This window comes from Periplaneta americana, chromosome 6, assembly GCF_040183065.1.
Source record: "Periplaneta americana isolate PAMFEO1 chromosome 6, P.americana_PAMFEO1_priV1, whole genome shotgun sequence".
Taxonomy (NCBI): Eukaryota; Metazoa; Arthropoda; class Insecta; order Blattodea; family Blattidae; genus Periplaneta; species Periplaneta americana.
The window spans coordinates 7540001-7562500 of NC_091122.1; the positions used below are offsets into that span (position 1 = coordinate 7540001).

Genomic DNA, 22500 nt, shown 5'->3' on the forward strand with positions numbered 1-22500 from the left:
ACCTGGTTGGGTTTTTTTTCTGAGGTTTTCCCCAACCGTAAGGCGAATGTCAGGTAATCTATAGCGAATATTTGACATTATCTCGTCGCAAACCATCTCGCTATCACCAAATCCTTCGACGCTAAATAACCAAGGAATTATAACGCATCGTTTTAATAACCAATTAAAAACACGACCGAAGGGCTACACCCGATTTTTTAAACGTAAAAAAGAACATCATATTCCGTTGTAAGATTTACATGAGATTTTAGAGCAGTTATCTATTTTGTTCCTTCAGTCTACTGACTTATAAATTTTTAATGTATACATGTTTCATGGAAAACCATTAAAGTTGGTAGAGAGTTATAGTACCCAAAATGAGTGTTTTGGTCTCTAGTGTCTATTCCATGGTTTTAGTGCCTAAAGTGCCAATTATTCTACATTTTAAAAAATGCAGTTATAACAGTACTATAACAGTAAAAACAAATGAAACAAAGCGTATCTAGTCCTTCATATACAGGGTGGAAGTGAAATAGCCTTGCAGATTTCCAGAGTCAATAGATCATATTGCATGTGACAAAAACAACTTTAATGTTTTGGTGGAAAGTTAGCAATTATTTTTTTTTAATTTTTTTTTCTCCAAATGTTTAACAACCTCTTATTCGGTAACTATTGCGAGTAGGATCGTGATTTTTGTCCATATAGATAGGAAATCTAATGAAGAATCATTTATCCCTCTGGCGTATTTCAACAGCGTGGACGGTTTACGTGTGAATTTAATTTCGAAAACCCTTAAATTCAAACCACTGCAAGAAGCGAGCGTATGGCAACGCCTTGGCACCTTACGTACTGTCTTCGCACTACGAGTTGGTGCGGGGAGTAGATTGGCGGGACGGGGGAACTTCACGCTACACTCTGACCTGAAAACATCAGTCCACTTACTTGGCTACACGGGAACGGAGTCAGACATAAAAGATTCCGCATCTTCCGTGTTGTCGCTATGACTATCATTATCACATTTTTCAAAATTTCTGGAGTATGATCTGTCCACGATAATCGTCTGTTTATGTTCCAGCCGTGTATATTAATTCGAATCTCTCAACAAAGCCATTAGTCCCACCGCCCCCATCCTGATGGACAACAATGAGTGTTCTGGACACATTTACGGTAGTCAAAACTCCTGTAACATTTTTATCGTGCCAGCACTTGGGAAACGTTAAATTAGTAGGCCTATCTATCCGCATCTCGTCTAGATATAAAATCGGTTTTTCCACTTTCCTAAGCTATCTTATTTGCTGTAGATATCTTCACGTATTCTAATTTACAGTGTTTTCCTCATTTTTTTTTTTTTTTGCTGCACACTTCTTCCACCTTTTTCTTCAGTATTCGTCTTAATGTTGTCTTTCATTTCAAATCAATTTTCTCTTGTAAAAGGGTAGAAGTTTGTTGCAGCTTGGTACTATTTTTTTTACTTGTTATTTAACGACACTGTAATAACTACTAGCTTCTTCAGTGTCGATTGAATTGACGATGGCGAGATGGTATTTGGCGAAATGAAACCAAGGATTCGCCATAGATTACCTCACATTCGCCTTCCGCTTGGGAAAACCTCGGAAAAAACCCAACCAGGTAGTCAGCGCAAACGGGAATCGAACTCACTCCCGAGCGCAACTGCAGATCAGCAGGTAAACGTGCTACCTCCTGAGCTACGCCGGTGGCGCTTTCTTTTTCAAATAAAAATTCTCAATTATATCTTTTTTGTCAATCTCCCGTCGAAGTCATCTACATTTGCGTTTCGGTAGTCTGGACGTTTCCGTTTTTTTTCTCCCTCAGGTGTCGACAACGCACTTTCTTCTGTGCAGTCTTTCATTTCATTCCTTATACGCTGTATTGTTAATATGGATAGATTAGAGTACTTTTCTACCTTTGCTGTAGGTTTCGTAAGAGGAATGCAAAGGCACTGTTGTTCTTTTCTTCATCACAGAATTATTTTGCACTTCTAATAATATTCTTTTCTTCGCTATAGATTGTCAATCCTTGTTTCCTCTTTGTCGACATATTCACAATAAACAAAAAACTGCTATAAACCTAAATAACAGTATACAATAACATAAATTCTATTAACCGTATTATTATCAACACTATTAACACGAAAAGCAAAGGATAACTAAAGCAATACAAGATTTGTGGTATACTGAAAACAATTGTCTTGTTGAAACTAATAAAACACTACAGTAAAAACCCCACTATTATTTTCACAAAGTCGCAAAGACTCATAGACACGTGCAGTAGATGTTTGTGGAACAGGATTATTGCGGTGAACAGCGCGGTGCGCATGCGCGACTGTTTCCCCTCCGCCCCGTCTAAGTACTTCAGGCGACTTCTCCTGGCGTGACAACAGTAAGGAGACATCGATTTCGTTGACTTCTTACATCTTTATAATAATAACAATAATAATAATAATAATTATTATTATTATTATTATTATTATTATTAGTATTATTAGTATTATTTAATTATTCAAATATATAGAATACAGAATATAATTACAACAGAAATAGAAATAAAATAATAAAATCAATATAAAAGAAGGGTACAATAATATTAAAAAAATTTGAGGACCGAATGAGCAGCGCTCGTGTTCGGTCGCAGTTCAGATATATTATTAATATAAGAGGGATATAGAAAATAAAATAAAATAGCCACTAAAATTAAAATTACAGCTGTAGTGAAATTATATAAGAGTAGAGTGTTTTAACGATGATGTTGCCGGACTACTGAAACTTCCAACTCAATTTTCTAATTAACCGTAAATTTAATCACAAAATGTAACATTGGTTTCTATACATTTACGTGTAGCCTATCGTTTCTTTCAATCAGTAGGGGTCTAAGGTTATTTCACTTTCACCCTGTAGGTGCTGTCGACACTTTTAATAAGACATAAAATTAAAAACAATCAATATTTTTAATTACAAGCGGCTGTTTCAAAACTTCTCAATATATCGAATAACCAGCAGTAACCTATTGGTCTTACTACAATGAACATAAAACTGTCAGGATTCAGACAGATCCTGTTTTCTCCATTATCCTGAGTGTTTTGAGATAAAGATGTCTGGAGATAAATCATCGAAGAGTACGCTTATACGACAGTAGCTCCTGAAATTCCCAGGTTTGACTTATGACGGAAAAACCATTTTTTGCCAGCACTGCAAAAGACAGGTAAGTACCACCACATTACATTGTATAAATTATCTCTGCTACATTCTTTAAGGTGATGTCTTCTTCCGACTCTTCAACTTAAAAGATGAATGTGCGGTATTCGCCATCACATTGTGTTTCCTGATAAGCGCCTTGTAAGGAAGCGTCTTAACTGATAAGACAATATTGTACCTATATCAACAGCATATCAGATATGGTTCAGATTGGGATACAGGAACAATAAATAAAAGCAACAAGTCATGCCAATGCAGCATTACTGAAACCCTATCTGTGGATAAGTAAACAAAATCATTCATCGATCCTAGTGAAATTACGATATCCTACCAATCCCACTGCTACCCCTCTACCTCCAGCTCAGTCCAATCCACTTCACTTTCAATTACAGAAAATCAAGAAATGCCAAAAAAAATTTAATTTAAAAATTGCGTTTCTAATAACCAGGGAAAGGATTTATATGTAAATACATATTTACTTATAAAGCTAATATAATTTATATTTTGCATTATCTTTATGTTTCACAATGTGTAGGGTTGAAAAATCCTACTTTTATTTTCCATATTTTTCCATATTTTAGAGTTTAGTACATATTTTCGTTAATTTCCATATATTTTCCATATTTCATATAAAACAGTCCATATTATATTAGGTTTAACAATACAACAAAACAAAATTCCATTAACTTTTAAAAATACATTTCAACAATAGAGATTTAAACACATGTTCAGTAATCCCTTTAACATCAGAGTTATTTGAAAATTAGCAGTCCTATCAACAATGGGAAAGTAAGTTACAAAACTGTATTAATTTAATTTAAAATTTTTAACAGACTTCAGTTGTGCAGCTCAACAGTTAAATGCCAGTCAGAGTACACATAGGTTCAGTTTTGTAAATCATACTATAAAGACGGTAAATATGCCAAAAGTACGTCATTCAGTCAATTTAAAATCAAAACTAACAAGTTACATTTCAGAATTTAAAGAAGATGGTTTATCAACTGACAATAAAATATTATTTTGTAATTTGTGTCAGTGTGCAGTATCATCTACACAAAAGTTCCTGGTGCAACAACACATTACAACTAGTAAACATCAGGCCAACAAACAACTAAATTCCAAGCAGAGACAATTGTTTTTAACACAACCAACAACATCGAATGTAAGATCTGAGTTTAACATCGACCTGTGCCGTTCTCTCATCTCTGCTGATATTCCTCTCTACAAACTAAAGAATAAGGTCTTCAGGGAATTCCTTGAAAAATATACTCAACATACAATCCCGGATGAGTCAACACTTAGGAAGACGTATGCTCCATCCATCTACGATGAGACAATACAGAAGATAAGAGATGAAATTAAAGATAGTTCAATTTGGGTTTCCATTGATGAGACTCCCGACAAAGAAGGTAGACTTGTTGGTAATGTAGTTATCGGTTTGTTAAGTGAACAATATTCTGAACGAATTCTTTTACATTGTGATGTTCTAGAAAAGTGCAATAACAAAACTATAGTTAAACTGTTCAACGAAGCTATGGGTATCCTGTGGCCAAAGGGTATTATGTACGATAATGTGTTATTCTTTATTAGCGATGCTGCCCCTTATATGGTCAAAGCTGGACAAGCATTATCTGTTGTATATCCTAAATTGACTCATTTTACTTGTGTGGCGCATGCATTTCATCGTGTGGCAGAAGTGGTCAGAGACAATTTCCCTAAAGTAGATTTGTTGATTTCATCAGTGAAAAAAGTATTTCTCAAAGCTCCCAGTAGAGTTAACGTGTTGAAAGAAATGTACCCTGAAATTCCATTGCCACCAAAGCCAATTTTAACTAGATGGGGTACATGGCTAGAAGCAGTTGAATATTATGCCGAACATATAGACTCTATTAACAATGTTCTCCTTGCATTGGACTCTGAAGATGCAGTCTCAATTGATACTGCGAAAACAGTTACCTGTGACATAAGTGTGAAGAATGACTTAGCTCACATTCAGCATACATTTTCATGCATCATAAAAACGCTCAAAAGTCTCCAAAATAGGCACCTTTCACTATCTGAAAGTTTTGAAATTATAAATAGTACTGTGGAACAACTGAATCGTGGTAGAGGTAAAGTTGCAGATGCAGTAAGAGCTAAGGTGGACACTGTACTTTCAAAAAACCCTGGATATGAAGAACTACAAAAGGTTGTTGCTGTGATGAGTGGTGAATCAACAGTGAAGATTAACTTGGACTTATCCCCAGCAGACATTGTGAAATTGAATTATGTACCAGTTACTTCTTGTGACGTCGAACGCTCTTTTAGTCAGTATAAATCTATCCTCAGAGACAATAGAAGAAGATTCACTTTTCAGCACTTGAAAGAAATGTTTGTAACCTATTGTTATGGTAACAGACAATAAAAATTGTGTTTTGTTGAAACTACATTGGAAGATAAGGTACGTCCATTATATTTTTTGTTTAGTTTGATTAAAATGTACCAATATTTAACGTACATAGTCATTTTTTTATAATTTTAAGTCCATATTTAATTCCATATTTTGGTAAAAATCCATATTTAATTCCATATTTTGGTAAAAATAACTACATATATATTTACATATTTCATATATTTTTAGTCCATATAAATCCGTTCCCTGGTAATAACTGTAACTTCAATAATAAATAAATGCCTGTAAAAATCTTTCGTGCTTTTATTTTTTTATATATACCCACAAGGGTAGATGCCCTTCAGTAACGGTTGCCAAAAGACACAGCATACTACACAAATAAAAATAAAAATAAACATTTTGTAATGATTATTATTTTCAAATGGAAGCTACTCTTGGGAAAGTACGTTTATTCAATAAGTTTTAGTAATCAGATAGAATATAAAGAAATTTAGGTGTACAGGTGATTACGTAAAATCTGAAGCGAATATTTCATTAAGTCTACAGCAATAATTTTCAAAATTTTTAAAGGAATTCCAAAAGACTTAAAATAATCAACTGAGAATTTTGGAATATTGTTCCCCTTGCTCCGAACAATAATCCAATCACTTCAATCTGTCCTTGTATATGATAATAATCCCTAAAGTAGTCAATTGTAGAGTCATAGATGGTTTTCTTTTCTTCATGTATTGCTGTGGATTGTTCAACTGCAGTTTCAAAGCGCACGGTGGGATCGATGATAATTGCTCTGTAATTCCTCCGTCAATGGCAATGATATCAACTCGCAGAGAACTTCCATCTTTTGCAAGGCAGTGGACTTCTTGGTGTACCTCATAGAAGGGAGGAAGACTTTAGAAATAACATTTCAGCTTACCTTACTTTTAAGGTTAAGTATTGTTGCTTCTTATTTCTGGTCTGAGTAATTGGCAATATTATTTAATATGCCATGATAGATAGCAGTTTGTTCTTGAACGTCATAATGTCTTATTGCTGCGTTTTATAATAATTATTATCATTTACGTAAGTAATTCGGTTTTGCAACTTATTTAATTTTATTCATTGAATAATCTTATTAAATTGCACTCGTGGTTTCATATTATTAGCATAATTTCACGAGCCCAATAAGTTCCTAAATGTGACCTTTTCAAAAATGCAATCCGTTTTCGTTCATATCCTGCGGTTTAGGAGTTAGGACTGTCTTTGTTTGGTCTACGCAACTGCTATGCTGAAGCAAGATGCAATAATAACCTTAACAACTGCGAGCGTGTGACGTCACGCACAGATAAACATGTCTAGTCCACACTTGTGGAGTAACCGTCAGCGAGTCTGGCTGCGAAACCAGGTAGCCCGGGTTCGAATCCCGGTCGGGGCAAGTCACCTGGTTGAGGTTATTTCCGGGGTTTTCCCTCAACCCAATACGAGCAAATGCTGGGTAACTTTCGGTGCTGGACCCCGGATTCATTTCACCGGCATTATCACCTTCATCTTATTTAGACGCTAAATAACCTAGATGTTGATACAGCGTCGTAAAATGACCCAATAAAATAAAATTAACATGTCTACAGGTAACAGTCGCGCAGAATATATGACACCAGGTTTATAGCAAAAGAAAACTCGTAGAGGAATTTCCAATTGTTCTTTGAGGAGAAATTCCTAGGTTTTGGCTCTCCTGTGACCCGGTGTTTACATTGTGATTGAAGGATAAGTAGTTAAACCAGCAACGTAGATAATTTGAAGTAAACGTGTGGAGAAATCGAAATAGAAGAGACAGCGAATGAAATGTTCTACGGTTATTGAGTCCAAGCTAAGATAAATATTCGAACAAGGGTGTAATATGGTCGAATTTGCAAGTATTGCTGATAAATCTGATACACATGTGCACACGATGCAGCTTCTTCGAACGTTCAGTTGTCAAATATGTAAGTATTACGTCGCAATAGTGGTAATACGATGGTTTGCACTAACGTCTGTTTTAATTTTGGCAGGAGGAAGTTTCTGAATCGGTTAAGAGAATGCATGGTATAACATGCTCTCTTGGAAATATCCAAGGAGGTATACGTGGTACAGTCATTAAGTTCTAATATTGAGCGCATAGTGGCGTTGTGGTGCACTATAGCGCATAGGTGGCGCCATGGTATGATACCTTGTCAGTTAGTCTCTCGACCCAACAAGAGACAGTTGAGTGCATGCACTGTAAGCAGAACTACGGTCTTTGTTGTGACGGTGATTTGAATGCGCGCGTCGGAACTCGAGTATGTTGCAGTTTGAGCAACGGGCAAACGTCACGTTCTGTCAGAAATTAGGCGAAACTGCTATAACCGATCATAACTGGAGACGAAACATGGTGTTTCCTTTACGATCCGCAACTGAAGCGACAATCCGCCACCTGGAAAACGCCATTATTTCCACGACAGAAAAATCCGCAACAAGACAGCTCAAAAGGCAAGGTGATGCTTTAACAGTTTTTTTTATTCAAATGGAATTGTTCACATAGAATTCATCCCACAAGGTGCAACTGTAGACAAGATCCTCTACAAAGAGATTCTTGGCCGTTTAAGCAATTCAATTCGTCGTAAGCGTCCTGAGCTTTGGCATAGGAAGAATTGGCTCTTGCTACACGACAACGCCCCTGCACATCGCTCCATCCTTGTCCAAGAGGAACTTGCAAGGCAACAGGTCGCTGTTTTGCCACACCCTCCGTACTCACCTGATCTCGCACCATGCGATTTTTTTTCTCTTTCCCCTCATGAAATCAATCCTACCAGGGCGTAATTTTTATGCGGCCGAAAAGGTCATGACTGCCACAAGAGGAGCCATACGGCATCTTCCTGCCAACACGTTTCAGCGGTGCTTCCAGCAGCTACACCAACGTTGGCAGACGTGCATAGCGGCCAACGGCGACTATATTGAGTGAGGATGTCGATCTGTTTAAGTGTACGCCGTATCACGCGGCATCTTCTGAGACATCCAGATTCTTGTGGGTGCCTACCCTTCAGGCGTCAGTGTCAGAACTTAATGACTGTACCACGTATTATATCAATGCACTCTTTTAACCCGTTCAGGAATTTCCTTTATTAATTAGCATTCCCCATTTAAATTTTCGTCTAAGTAAATTCCTAGGTTCCGGACGATAGAATGGTACTGAATTGTGGCATTATTTACTGCAATTTATTTAATTTAATTTAATTTTTCAATTTAATTTATTTATTTAATAATTTACACTTGAGCTACATTAGGCATTGCAGCCCGAAAGAGCAGAAGCTCGTGCTCGGGCACAGTTCAGATCAGTTATACAAAATATATAACGAATTTAAGAGAGTTCATTGAGCACAATAACATTAATAAATGGTAAAATACATACAGCATGTAATAATAGGGTCTATATAAAAATAGAAAATACAAAAGTACATAAATATTAGAGTATCAATTTTTAACTCAGTTAGCTTAAACAAGTAAATAATTAATCTGATTTGTTTCTTAAATCTATGTGTGTTAAGTGTACTTAGCTTAGGATAAGCTCTAATTAATTCATTATATATTTTGGGTCCAAAATTTCTGCTGTGTTTTAATCCAGCATTTGTGTGGCATTTGGAAGTATTTAGAAAGAAACTGTAGTTTTGTCTCGTATGGTATTCATGAGGATCAAATTTAAATTTATTGTGGTTTCTATGGAAGTAAATCAGCAATGTTTGTTTATAAATTTGTTCTACATTTGATACACCAAATTCCTAAAAAATTAATTTTGTTGGGTAATCAAAAGTTTTATATAGACAAATTTTGATCATTATTTTTTGAAGAAAATTTAAAGGATAGAGAATCGATTTTGCCATTCTTCCCCAACCTAATATACCATACTGAATTATTGATTGAAACAGAGCTAAGTACACAGTACGCAGAACATAAACAGGTAAATAAGAGCGTAGAATGGAAAATTTGTGGATTGTTTTACGTAATCTGTTACACAGGAAGGAGATATGCTTGTCCTATTTTAAATGTTGGTCAATAATAATGCTTAAATATTTAACTTGTGAGGATATACCCAAAGCGTTACATGAGCAAGTAGGTAGGTTACAATCATGTATTGTTATACTTCTATTATTATTGATTGGAATATTTCTGTTGTTCATTGTGTTCAGTAGTCTCTCGTGTCAAATTATTACAGCTGTTCACTTACTAGCATTTAACCTAAGTCCGAACTTATTCCATCATGAAGAAACTTGATTCAGATCATGACTAAGTTCGCCAATAGTTGCATCAATTTCATCTAGTCGGGAGTGCATACAAAGGCGTAAATCATCTGCGTAGATATACGAATTAGTAGTTATTTCATTACCATAAATGGACAAAAGCAGAGGTACAAGCACGGTACTTTGGGGTAAGCCTACTTTCGTGTTCCACAGGGGGAAATCCGATTTTGTACTGCGATAACCTACATTGTTGAGTCCATTCAATTAATGCAGTTATCAGATAAATATATTAATATGCCTATGCAAGATGACCAAGCAATAAGTCCTCAAGTGACACAGTAACTTTCTCCTGTTGTTAAACAAATGACGGAGCAACTCTCTCCTGTCGCTATATTAAACAGGATTTGATAATTCATATCAGTAATCTGGAAGTATCAGCAGTAGAGACAAGCTGCATCCAGGTAAGGGATCCCAACTGTACAGCAATATTATACACATAACAATGAAAGAACGATACATTCATCAAATACCAGTTTTCGAGGGAAATATTCTGAAATTCCTGGCCAAAAATTGAACATTATAAATAGGCAAAATTAAATCAAATTGGTATAACAGATGAGATGTCTGTATAAGTAAATATGAATTAATTAATAATAATTCATTGTTGAAACTTATCTTCGTTTCATGCATGTACGTGTGTAAATTAAGTACAAAAAGCAAGAAAACATGATGCAAATCATGACATGTGTCCGAGTAATATCTGAGAAATTTTCACTGTTAATTGTTTTCAATATGCAAAACTGTCACATCAGGAGATCAAGATTCTTCGTTGGAAGTTGTTTGAAATTATGAGAGAAAAACACTGGGAGAATCTTTAAATTTAGCATTAGCATTTGCTACATCGTATTTTAAAAAGGACATTAAAAGTCCATTAAAGCTCAACATAGACGACTCTTCACTTTATATTCCTGGATAAAGTTTTTCAAATCTGATGCATTTATTCTATAGACTGGATATTAAAAAATGGCAAATTCGCGAAGCCTCCGACAAGCAGATGTGTGCAGAAAATAAAATGAGAATTCAATGCGAATTCAGTAAGAAATTGGGCCTTTTTGTAGACCGATAAATATCTGGATATGGCAGTACTAATGATTGGAGAACGGTTAGCATTTTTTTTTTTTTTTGAAAATGGAAGGTGTCCTCAGACTGAAATCATGTGTTTCGGAATTAATGGATGGGGAGACTATAAATGGATTTTGCGTGACTGTGAAAAGATTCGGCATCAGTTGTAGTTTTGGGAGAGGTTAACTCTATGATCAAACATCAGCAGGATTGGACTAGGAAGATCCTATGCGACGAAATAGGGCGCATATTATGATACATTAAATTGCTCCTTGCTACGTCAAGAAATAGAATGTCTATTGGCACTCAAAACAAGTATACATCGGAATCCTTCCGAAATTTCAGAAAACATGTAAAAAACAGATTTTGATGCGCACCCATATCCTAACTTAGCAGCTATTATAACACCCATCCTTCACAAAACATCTGATCTCCAAGTCTCTCTTTAATTTTAGCCACCTTCACCTTCTATTATGCTTTCGAATACCAATCAAGTAATTATACTGGTTTTTAGTCAGAATTGATTGTGTTCTGCGTGTTAGGAATTTCGAATTCAGTTCTTTGTCCAACTTGCGTAAGCATTAAAAATTACGGTTTTAGTGATGATATTCTCTCTACATTTCAGTCAGTGTTATCTCAGCAAATAAGAAATGGAACGTTGGTCAGGACGCGTTGCCGTGGTGACGGGGGCCAGTGCCGGTATAGGAGCAGCCATCGCCCAGGAACTGGTCAAGAAAGGACTCAAAGTCGTCGGACTGGCACGAAGGGTAGAAAGAGTACAGGTAGCAAAGAGTTTATTGCTAATATTAAAAAAAACTCAGAATCACTGAAAAGGATAGTTTCATATCTATGTTTTCCGTTTTTGGCGTTTGATTCAAAATATTACACACCAACTATTACCATAAATAAATTCAAAGGGGACAATGATAATGGATTTTGTACTTGCAAAGGCGAGATACGTCACTGATTCAGCAGCGTTTCATACACAGCTGACATTACACCGTTCCTCTGAATAGATATATCCAAAAAGGAAATATCAGTGCCTAAAAGAGACGCTGTCATTACTATATTTGAACATTTAAATCTCAATAACAGGCAGACTTCGAACACATCTGTCTCTATAACCATCTCCATCGGTAGATAGTTCGAAGGAATCTACGAGTACAATATCAAGTTATTTTTAGTGGTGCTTCCTTCATAGCCTTGTAAGCTTCGACCTCACGACAGCTAATAACTTCTATTTTTTTATGTAGTATTCATTATTTAGGTTAGGACCTACATCATATGGTATTGAAAATGTATTGTTTATTGTTACAATTTTATATTTATGCATTTGGTAAATTTCAATGGTAAAAAGGAATATTAACATTTAAGTAATTTTATCATAATACAGTAAATGTATGCCTGAAAATGCAATTTGCTTACGGAATAACGATATATCGATATATATATCGTTTATCAAAATTAGGTTTGCAATATATTGCAATATCAATATATCGGTATTTAATTCATTTCCACCACCACTATATATTACAACATATAACTCTCAATAACAGGCAGACGTCGAACACATCTGTCTTTATAACCATCTCCACCGGCAGAGAGTGCGAAGGAATCTACGATTACAATCCCAAATTATTTTTAGAGGTGCTTCCCTCAGAGCCTTCTAAGTTTCGACCCCTCCATAGGTAATAACCAAAGCTCGGAACTTGGGGACTTGTGTCTTTGCACGTGACTAAGCGACCGGAATTCAATGTCAACATACTCCCGCTTCCAGCACGGAGGTACTGTCAGGTCTGCTACAAAAGTGGTTTCTGACTGCAACAACATATTGATAATATTATGGTAGGTTGAAACACGTAATTTATATAATAAAAATAAACATGAGAAATATATCAAATTTACTGTTCTGCTGTGTACATTTTATTACAGTGCATGACTATCTACATTCGAAGATTTTTCGGTAGCAGACTTAAAATAGTGAATGTTTTCACTGTTACTGTTTTCTGTTCGATTTTCAGCAGTTGCTAGCTGATCTCGTATGTGAGAAAGATAAGTATATCCTAAATTTTTCTCGAAAATAGTTTTCAATTAGTGTGTCACTACTAGAGCAGGTCCCTCTACGTCTCGATCCATGGCTATGGACAGACTTTTCTACAATTTGAGGGATTACAATGCCTTTCAATGAATTCCGTTTCTAGCCTCTAGTTTGTGTGTGGCACAACATACAAAATATAAACTCTCCGTTCGAAAAAAATAATGTATCTCCTCCGAATTCTCCACGAAATTCTTTATCTTAAATTTAAAACAAAATGTATTTTCAAACTTCTATAATACCCATTCGAAATAACACGTATTTTCTATTTCCTCAAACAGACCGTTTACCTTTAATTCTCTGAATGTCATTGGCTTCGAAATGACACAGTTTCCTCATCCGTCTTCCTGCCATTAGTTGTGGCCACTTTCTTAGTACACACGACTGTCCCTGAGCACTTGCAGCGTGAGCTTTGTGTACGTTGTACCTGTAACCTTACTCATGCTCACGACACAAGTCCCCAAGTTCCGAGCTTTGGTAATAACTTCTATTTTTTGACATAGTATTCGTTTCTGTCCGCACCGATTATAGGCAACCGTTCCCGAATCCGTGGCGAAACAAAAAAATGACGGAATTTAACTACTTACTGACACAACATTATACGCCACAGCGAATGCTAATGTTTGTAGTAACTAGGCTATGAATCAATGTAACTTGTGCCACCATACTCCTCGTTACTAGCATTACTTTACCTACGTACCCTACCATGCAAGAGAAGCACCTGATGAATTGATATTCAAGTCCTGTAGTTGCGTTCATTAATCAACCTATTAAATTTTTCACGGACTTTGTAACAATGTGGGATAATAAAACAAACCTGTAAATGAAAATATGACAAAGAATTTACTGCTAGCAAAAAACCATCCACCTGGCAGAACATATCGGAGGATATTTTGAGCAGATATCCGACCGTAAAAGTTCCTCATTTTAGTGACATTTTTCAGGAGCTGACGAAATCTTTAAAGTCAGCCCCAGGAAAGCTGTACCCCCTTAAGTGCGACGTCACCAAAGAGGAAGATGTTAAGGAAGCATTCAAGTGGGTGAAGGATAACCTTGGAGGAACCGACATTCTGATCAACAATGCTGGAGTGTCCTCTCTCAGCTCACTGGCAGGTATTAACATATAATGAAAAGAGTTTTAAGAAAGTTATCACTCTTATCACTCGTTATAATAAAAATATTCAAATTATGAAAATAAATTCAATGATAATTTTAACAATTAAAATAAATACGAATTTATTTTAACACCGGTTTTCTTGTATCTATATATATATAATTTGAACTGGTAGTGGAAATTACGGGAAAACGGCAGGACGGATTTCAATAAATGACCCCTCATTTTGAAGCTTGGAACTCAAAGTTTTTCGGAAAAATAATAGTTTTCAGTGAAATGTCAATTTTCCTACATAATTTTCCTATTTTCCAAAATCCATCTGTAGTCACTTTTGAGAACTAGCTAATAGCATTCACGGCCGACTAGATATACATTTCCCTTTTTTTTTTTTTTTTTTTGTAAAGGAGAAGCGAAGCGAGCATCAAGTAGGGCCGTGTTGCATTACAGAATAAAACAAAACACATACTACAGTAAACAATATTACACGAAGACCATGATCTGCAAGAATGTGGACATATTTAGAGCTCAAATTAAATTCGTTATTAAAAACTTAACTTACTAAAAATAATTTACAGGTTCGATTCTGTGGTGTGTAATTTTCTGGATACAGCTGTGTATTGGATATTAAAAACCACAAAACTTGAGGTGGTTTAATGACATTATTACCATTAGAAATGAAATATGATTGTAGTTAATGCCATGATGTGGCTATTTTCATTAATTAAACATATTAATGCTACATTGATGATATGAAAGCGAAAAGTTTTGGGGTTATATAAGTAGATATAGAGAATAACTTAAATTAGATTTTGATTTTATATTTTACTGAGTGGCGCCTATATAGTGTATATAGTATATGTTACTGAAAGCTATAAAAACTACGTAAGATAATAATATTATTAAAAATCAAATATTTTTATAAATATTAATCAAGCGGGATTGGGTCTTTTTCATATATTTAATGGCGATGTGGTGTAGATATTTATATGCGTGGTTCTCTTCAGTATTGGCTCGAGAGAGAGTATCTTTCATTGTTATGGAAGCAAATAACTTTCCGAAGGTCGGGTATTCTTCATTGAAAATAAATCTGAAAAATGTTTATTTGAACGTCTAATGAACTTAGTTTGCAGCATTTGCTGTACAAGCCACTGGTTACAGTATAATTACCACAATTTTTAATTTGTCTCTTGTAATAATTTTATTTTCTTACTGAGTTTGTACTTAATTATGAAATAATTTTTGGAATAACATACTTCCAAAAAGATATCATAACAAAATGTTTAAAACGTAGAAATACGTTTACAATGTCTCCCTCCACTTAAAAGTTCGCCCCTCAATAATTTCCCAACTGTGAAATTTCTGACATACTGTAGGTACATGAGGCCAAATCAATGAAGATTAACGCAATCTACATTAGGCTATCCTCAAATATTTTACACTGATCCTGAGACACCCTGCATAAATATTATCAGCTAGTATGATTTCCTTTGCTAATATCTAGATATATCATAGCCTACGTGACAAACTTTAAAGCTATTTTCTTCATATTAATACGATTTTGTGTCCTAGTAACGACAGTCAAAATAAACTGTGCTAACGTTACTTAAGACGAATTCATTAAGCATTAATTGTAATTAATAACGCACGAAATGAACTTAACAGTGATATCAATACAACCAAATGTTCTCTCTTGATATGACCATCTTTGTCAGGCGGTCCTGTGAAGAACTGGAGGAAGCTATTCGACCTCAATGTCCTCGCTCTCAGCATGTGCACCAAAGAGGCTCTGCAGTCCATGAAGGAGAAAGGCGTGGACGACGGCCACATCATAGACATCAACGGGTTAGTGACGTGTCTGCCCTTATGTGCTGTTAATTACATGCTTAGAACACGACAGGTAACGACGTCACTTGATGCAGTATTGCAGGTCACAAGGTACTCGAAGGACTCGCCTTCTATTCTTCCTCTAAATACGCCGTCACAGTTCTTACTGAAGGTCTTCGTCGTGAGCTGGTGAACCAGAAGTCCAAGATCCGTGTCACTGTAAGTATTGCTGTACCTCATCCGTTGAAGTGTGATTATATGGAAACATTGATTTCCTTTTTCCATTCTTCTCTTGCATTTCTTCGTCTAATCAACCTATAATCTTTTTATTTTCCCCCAACTTTCATCTCTTTAGTTTCCTCCCCTTATACTTCTCTTTCCTTTCCTCACCCTTTAATTCTCTTATATTTTCTCCCTTTAGTCTTCTATCTCCTTTAATTTTTTTGTTGCATTCCCTTCCGTTTTCCCTCCTTCCGGTCTCCTAATTGGATGCACTTATGCAATATGGAACCAACCACCATTTTATGAATATCTGGATTTCTATTGCAAAATGTGTCTTAATGTCTATAGTTTCTTATACGAAATAGAACCAACTCCTATCTGTAACGTGCTGCCCTATAGAGAAATCTGAACCAACCACCAAAAACAGAATCCATAGTGCAGTGTTTTGCAATTTAGAACCAACTCCAAGCTATCAGTTCCCATGATTGTTTTGTGCAAATATGGGAGTTTGAATACAATTTTTTGCTAATAGGAGTGATATATTATATTATATTATATTATATTATATTATATTATATTATATTATATTATATTATATTATATTATATTATATTATTTGTAGAACCGAAGATGTTTAGGTGTCGAATATGTAACTGCAGAAGAAAATTCAATGAATTTTTATTTTAGTAGGTTATTTTACGACGCTTTATTAACAGCTTAGGTTATTTAGCGTCTGAATGAGATGAAGGTGATTATGCCGGTGAAATGAGCCCAGGATGCAACACCGAAAGTTATCCAGCATTTGCTCATATTGGGTTGAGGGAAAACCCTGGAAAAACCTCAACCAGGTAACTTGCACCGAATCCACACCTGTGGAGTAACGGTTAGCGCGTCTAGCCGCGAAACCAGGTGGCCCGGTTTCGATTCCCGGTCGGGGCAAGTTACTTGGTTGAGGTTTTTTCCGGGGTTTTCCCTCAACCCAATATGAGCAAATGCTGGGTAACTTTCGGCGTTGGACCCCGGACTCATTTCACCGGCATTATCACCTTCATCTCATTCAGACGCTAAATAACCTCAGCTGTTGATAAAGCGTCGTAAAATAACCTACTAAAATAAAATAAAACTTGCCCCGATTGGGAATCGAACCTGGGCCACCTGGTTTCGCGGCCAGACGCGCTAGCCGTTACTCCACAGGTGTGGACAAGATGATGTTGATGGAATCAATGGTCCCCTTGACTTCACCTTGAAATGATAAGTCAATGTATGGACAAATGCTAATGAATATATATTTTTTAAATTTTATTTGTTATCCCACAATTAGTGTCTCGGATGTTTAGTTTTCCAATAATAAAGTGTTAAACATGGATTTGAACTAGAATGTTGCCTCATCTCTCTCTCATTTAAATCACACAAGTAGGAACCAAGTGTCAATATCCATTTTTGCAATAAGCAATATGGAACCAACTCCAATGTTGCCCTTCTACTCTGTGTGAGTCAAATACTGATGCGAGCTACACCATTGATCTGAAAGAGCATTTCAGAATGTTAATAATGCAATCATTACTTTCGTAATAGTATTGATGTAGAATTTTATGTGTAACAATTTGCTAAAACAGCTGTAGCTCAAAAGCTGTATTTTGGACTTGGTTCCATATTGCATAAGTGCATCCAATTCTTCTTTTGTTCCTTTATATTGTCCTCTATATTGCTTTCACATTCTCTCCCCCTCCGTTTCTTCTTCTTCTACTTCTCTGTCTATGTGCTGTCTCTCGACGCTTGGCCTCCACACCCCTGGTCCTTAAGACCGTCCCCATCTCAGCCCCCCACCCATTCTACGCATTACTTTAACCAGTCACGATCATCGGATGCACTTTTAACGAACTATAATTCTACGTGGGCGAACTATGTGTCTCTTGTTTCAGAGCGTCAGTCCCGGAGCTGTGAGGACAGAGACATTACAAGCTTCAGAATTCACACAGGAGATTTTGGAATCATTCAAGAAAATCCCGTTCATGGAGCCTGAGGACATCGCTGACGCCGTCCTCTACGCCCTGGGAGTACCGCCACACGTTCAAGTATGACCCCGCTATTATTATTATTATTATTATTATTATTATTATTATTATTATTGTTTTTGTTGTTACTTACTTACTGGGTTTCAAGGAACCCGGAGGTTCATTGCCGCCCTCACATAAGCCCGCCATTGGTCCCTATCCTGAGCAAGATTAATCCATTCTCTATCATCATATCCCACCTCCCTCAAATCCATTTTAATATTATCCTCTCATCTACGTCTCGGTCTCCCCAAAGGTCTTTTTCCCTCCGGCCTCCCTCTATATGCATTTCTGGATTCACCCATACGTGCTACATGCCCTGCCCATCTCAAACGTCTGGATTTAATGTTCCTAATTATGTCAGGTGAAGAATATAATGCGTGCAGTTCTGTGTTGTGTAACTTTCTCCATTCTCCTGTAACTTCATCTCTCTTAGCCCCAAAAATATTTTCCTAAGCACCTTATTCTCAAACACCCTTAACCTATGTTCCTCTGTCAAAGTGAGAGTCTAAGTTTCACAACCATAAAGAACAACCGGAAATATAACTGTTTTATAAATATACTTCCCTCTTAACCGAGTCATATGCCTTTTTGAAATCTATGAATAACTGATGTACTGTACCCTTATACTCCCATTTTTTCTCCATTATCTGTCGAATACAAAAAATCTGATCAATAGTCGATCTATTACGCCTAAAACCACACTGATCATCCCCAATAATTTCATCTACTTACGGAGTTAATCTTCTCAAAAGAATATTGGACAAAATTTTGTATGACGTCAACAAAAGTGATATTCCTCGAAAGTTACCACAGTTGGTTTTGTCCCTATTTTGTCCCCTTATTATTATTATTATTATTATTATTATTATTATTATTATTATTATTATTATTATTATTACTATTATTACTATTATTATTATTATTATTATTATTTAAATCAATCTTTATTATTATATTTTCTCGCTTAACAAACGAATATGACAGCATATTAAGTTTGGGTCCAGATCTTTTGAACACATTCACTATAAACCTTTTGATTACACCCGAAGCACAAAAAAAAAAAAAAAAACAAGACTTCCCAGTTATCAATTATATATTTTTTCTTCATGTAGTCACAACATGGTTCACACTATTTACTTCTTTTCTTTACCAGTCTGTAGAATTTGATCTGCGAACTTTCCAAAACATATTGTGGGACATAAAGTGTAATCCACATTTCCTTCAATGTCATAATATTGTTGTACGTTCTAGACATAATAATTACTACTGTAATAAGTAAGGCTGTATTGTATTGCATCGATTTATAGTCTGGCTGGACGGAAGACAACAGGCATCAATACCACAGCAGTATGCTGGTTGCCATTCTTAACTTCAGTGCGTATAAATTGCAACTGCGCATCTTATATATAATAGTAATATGCGTTACAAGAGCGGTATGTTGACGTTTTTATGTTCGAGGAAAAGATTGAAAAAGGGAAACGTAGTTGAGCTTTTTTATTTTCCGAGAACATGAAAACAGACATACCGCTTGTGTATCGTACATTATTTTGTGCGAAGATCGTTTATTATATACCTGAAAGAGGAATTTCTAATTAGTTGCAATGAAATCTCCATGTTGGTTTCTGTTCAATGACGGCAATTTTCGAAAACAAAAATATCTCTCTTCAACATTGTTGCTATAAAATATTTTCTGTGTTTACTATATTGCAGCAGGCCGTGATATACGTCTGTCTTTTTTTTCCCCCCAGTCTATAAATGCGAACTTAAAACAAACGGTAAGGTTACGTAATGATTTATTTTTTTAGTTGGTTATTTAACGACGCTGTATCAACTACTAGGTTATTTAGCGTCGATGAGATTGGTGATAGCGAGATGATATTTGGTGAGATGAGGCCGAGGATTCGCCATAGATTACCTTGCTTTCACATTACGGTTGGGGAAAACCTCGATTTATTTTTCATTTTAATATTTTAACAATATTATTTACATAACATATTGCAGTAATCTTGTTGATCTGGAATCTTGTTGATTTTTTCACGGCTTCCTTAATGTTACTTGCATCACGAATGCAGTAACTTTAGTGGAGTAGTAGACTTTACTTAATTTTTGCAAATATTTAAAAACAATAATTAACATCGCAATTTAGGTGAAATTGCAGTGGTAAGTTTCCAATTTATAATTATTACTATGTTAAACGTCTCTAAAAATCATATGTTAAAAGCCTAAAGCAGTAAAATGAATGTCGCGCTTAAGCGGTAAGAAGAGGGAAATTGTTATGTGTGTTACGTTGGGAATACTGAATGTGGTATTTACACTTACCGCGTATTGGTTCTTTGCGGAAAGCAAGCAAATACGCATGATCTCGCACAAAATCAATTTTATTACAATAAACTGAATTCCGTGACGCTTTACATCAGTCCAATACTGATTGACCAAGAGATCCTGGTCATTCCTCTAACCTACCGTTTGTCTTTTATCGTTACAGATACACGAGATCACCATAAAAAATGTGGGAGCGGCCTACTGAATTCTGCTAGACAGAAAACTCATACATTTCATCTACCATTGAAATGTCACGCTGATCGTACAGGCATTCTGTAAACTACGGATCAATAAATCAATGTAGGCCCTACGATATTTAACTGTTTATAAAGATAAATAATTTTACATTCGTTATTAATGTAAATTATTTCCAACCTCTCGAAAAGTAGTTTTCCAATAATATTTGCCACTCTGTGGTTTTAAATCTCGTCATATTGGACAACTTTTCGGTTTTATAAAGATAACACAATTGAACGTAAACAATTTGGAGAACATTATTTTTATATACTGCTGAACAAATTACGATTAATGTTAGTTTGTAATTATTTTAGATGCCTAACATACATCTGGTATAAATGTGTCCCAAGCTTCGAGTTCAGCAGCACTCAGTTTTGACCTGAACGTAATGTCACACATCAACTGTCGGATCTCTGACCCAATGAAAATTCCTGCATTCAATTTTGCATCACTTTCCACTCTCCCAAACTTCTCCCTCAGATACTTAAAGCCTTCATCATCATGATTCAGAGCCCGCATAAAGTTTTTCATGAGACCGAGTTTAATGTAAAACGGTGGAAGAAATATCTTCTTTGCGTCAACGAGCGCCTTGTGTTAAAAATTAAAAATGTTATTAATTTAACATTTTGATGTGATAGAAAAAAATGGATTTCAGATCTGTAATCAGCACACCCAAATTAGGGTTGGTACACTTGGTTTTGTTCAGTAGCAAAATCACAATAAAATAAATAAAATGGATCTAAGTGTATTAAAAATGTAAAAATTAGAAATTAAAAATGTTATTATTTTAAAATATTGTAACGTGACAAAAAAAAACCGGACTTCAGATCTGTAATCAGCACACTTAAGTTATGGTCGGTACACTTGTTTTTGTTCAGTAGCAAAATCAAAATAAAATAAACAAAATGGCTCTGAATGTATTAAAAATGTAAGGATCAAGAATTAAAAATGTTATTATTTCAAAATTGTGGCGTGATAGAAAAAAAACGAACTTCAGATCTATAATCAGCACATTTAAGTTAGGGTTGGTACACCTGTTTTTGTTCAGCAGCAAAATCAAAATAAAATAAATAAAATGGATCTAAGTAAATGTATCAAAATCGAGAAAATTAAAAATGTTACTATTTTAAAATATTGTGACGTGCTAGAAAAAAAACGGACTTCAGATCTGAATCAGCACACTCCAATTAGGGTTAGTACACTTGTTATTGTTCGGTAGCAAAATCACTGTAGACCAGTGTTATCAGCTTTTTGAATTTCTTTCCGATGTCTCCAGTGTTGTCAGGTCGACATAACATAGATTTCACCATCCCTGATTATGATTTCATCAGATGTGGCAACACAGTAACTGCCGCAATCATGAGAATCGTACTCAAGTTCCAAGTACTCCCACGCCCCAGCTGGTTGATGATAAATAAAGTTATTTTAATGCAACGACTAATATTTAACGTTATTCAACTTTAATCATGGAACAAAAGTTACCTAATAATTTTCATTGATCTTTTATTACGAGAAATTTAGGATCGTCCCGTAATATTTCAAATCCCTGTCTCTTTTCTTAAATTTCATGGCGAATTAGTAAACATGCAAGATGACCACGCAATATCTCCTACAAATGACGCAGCAAGTCTCTTCTGTCGTTATATAAATAGGATTTGATAACGTACATCAATAATCTGTGAGTATCAGCACTAGAGA

The 22500-nt window shown here is 35.5% G+C and overlaps 2 protein-coding genes across 4 annotated transcripts in view; both read left to right on the forward strand.

Annotated features, from left to right (window-relative positions):
* Window positions 1-22500, forward strand: part of LOC138700954 (farnesol dehydrogenase-like) — an 85923-nt gene that overhangs the window by 27845 nt on the left and 35578 nt on the right. The window lies entirely within an intron of this gene.
* The window catches only part of LOC138700946 (farnesol dehydrogenase-like), a 22882-nt gene continuing 18472 nt past the window's right edge, over window positions 18091-22500 (forward strand). The window contains exons 1-2 of one of the 3 annotated variants that reach the window (XM_069827394.1): window positions 18091-18261; window positions 20729-20865. The gene's annotated coding sequence lies outside the window, so the exon portion shown is untranslated. Of the gene's footprint in view, window positions 18262-20728; window positions 20866-22434 lie in introns of those variants that run through there. The other 2 variants (XM_069827392.1, XM_069827393.1) reach the window with 2 other exon arrangements.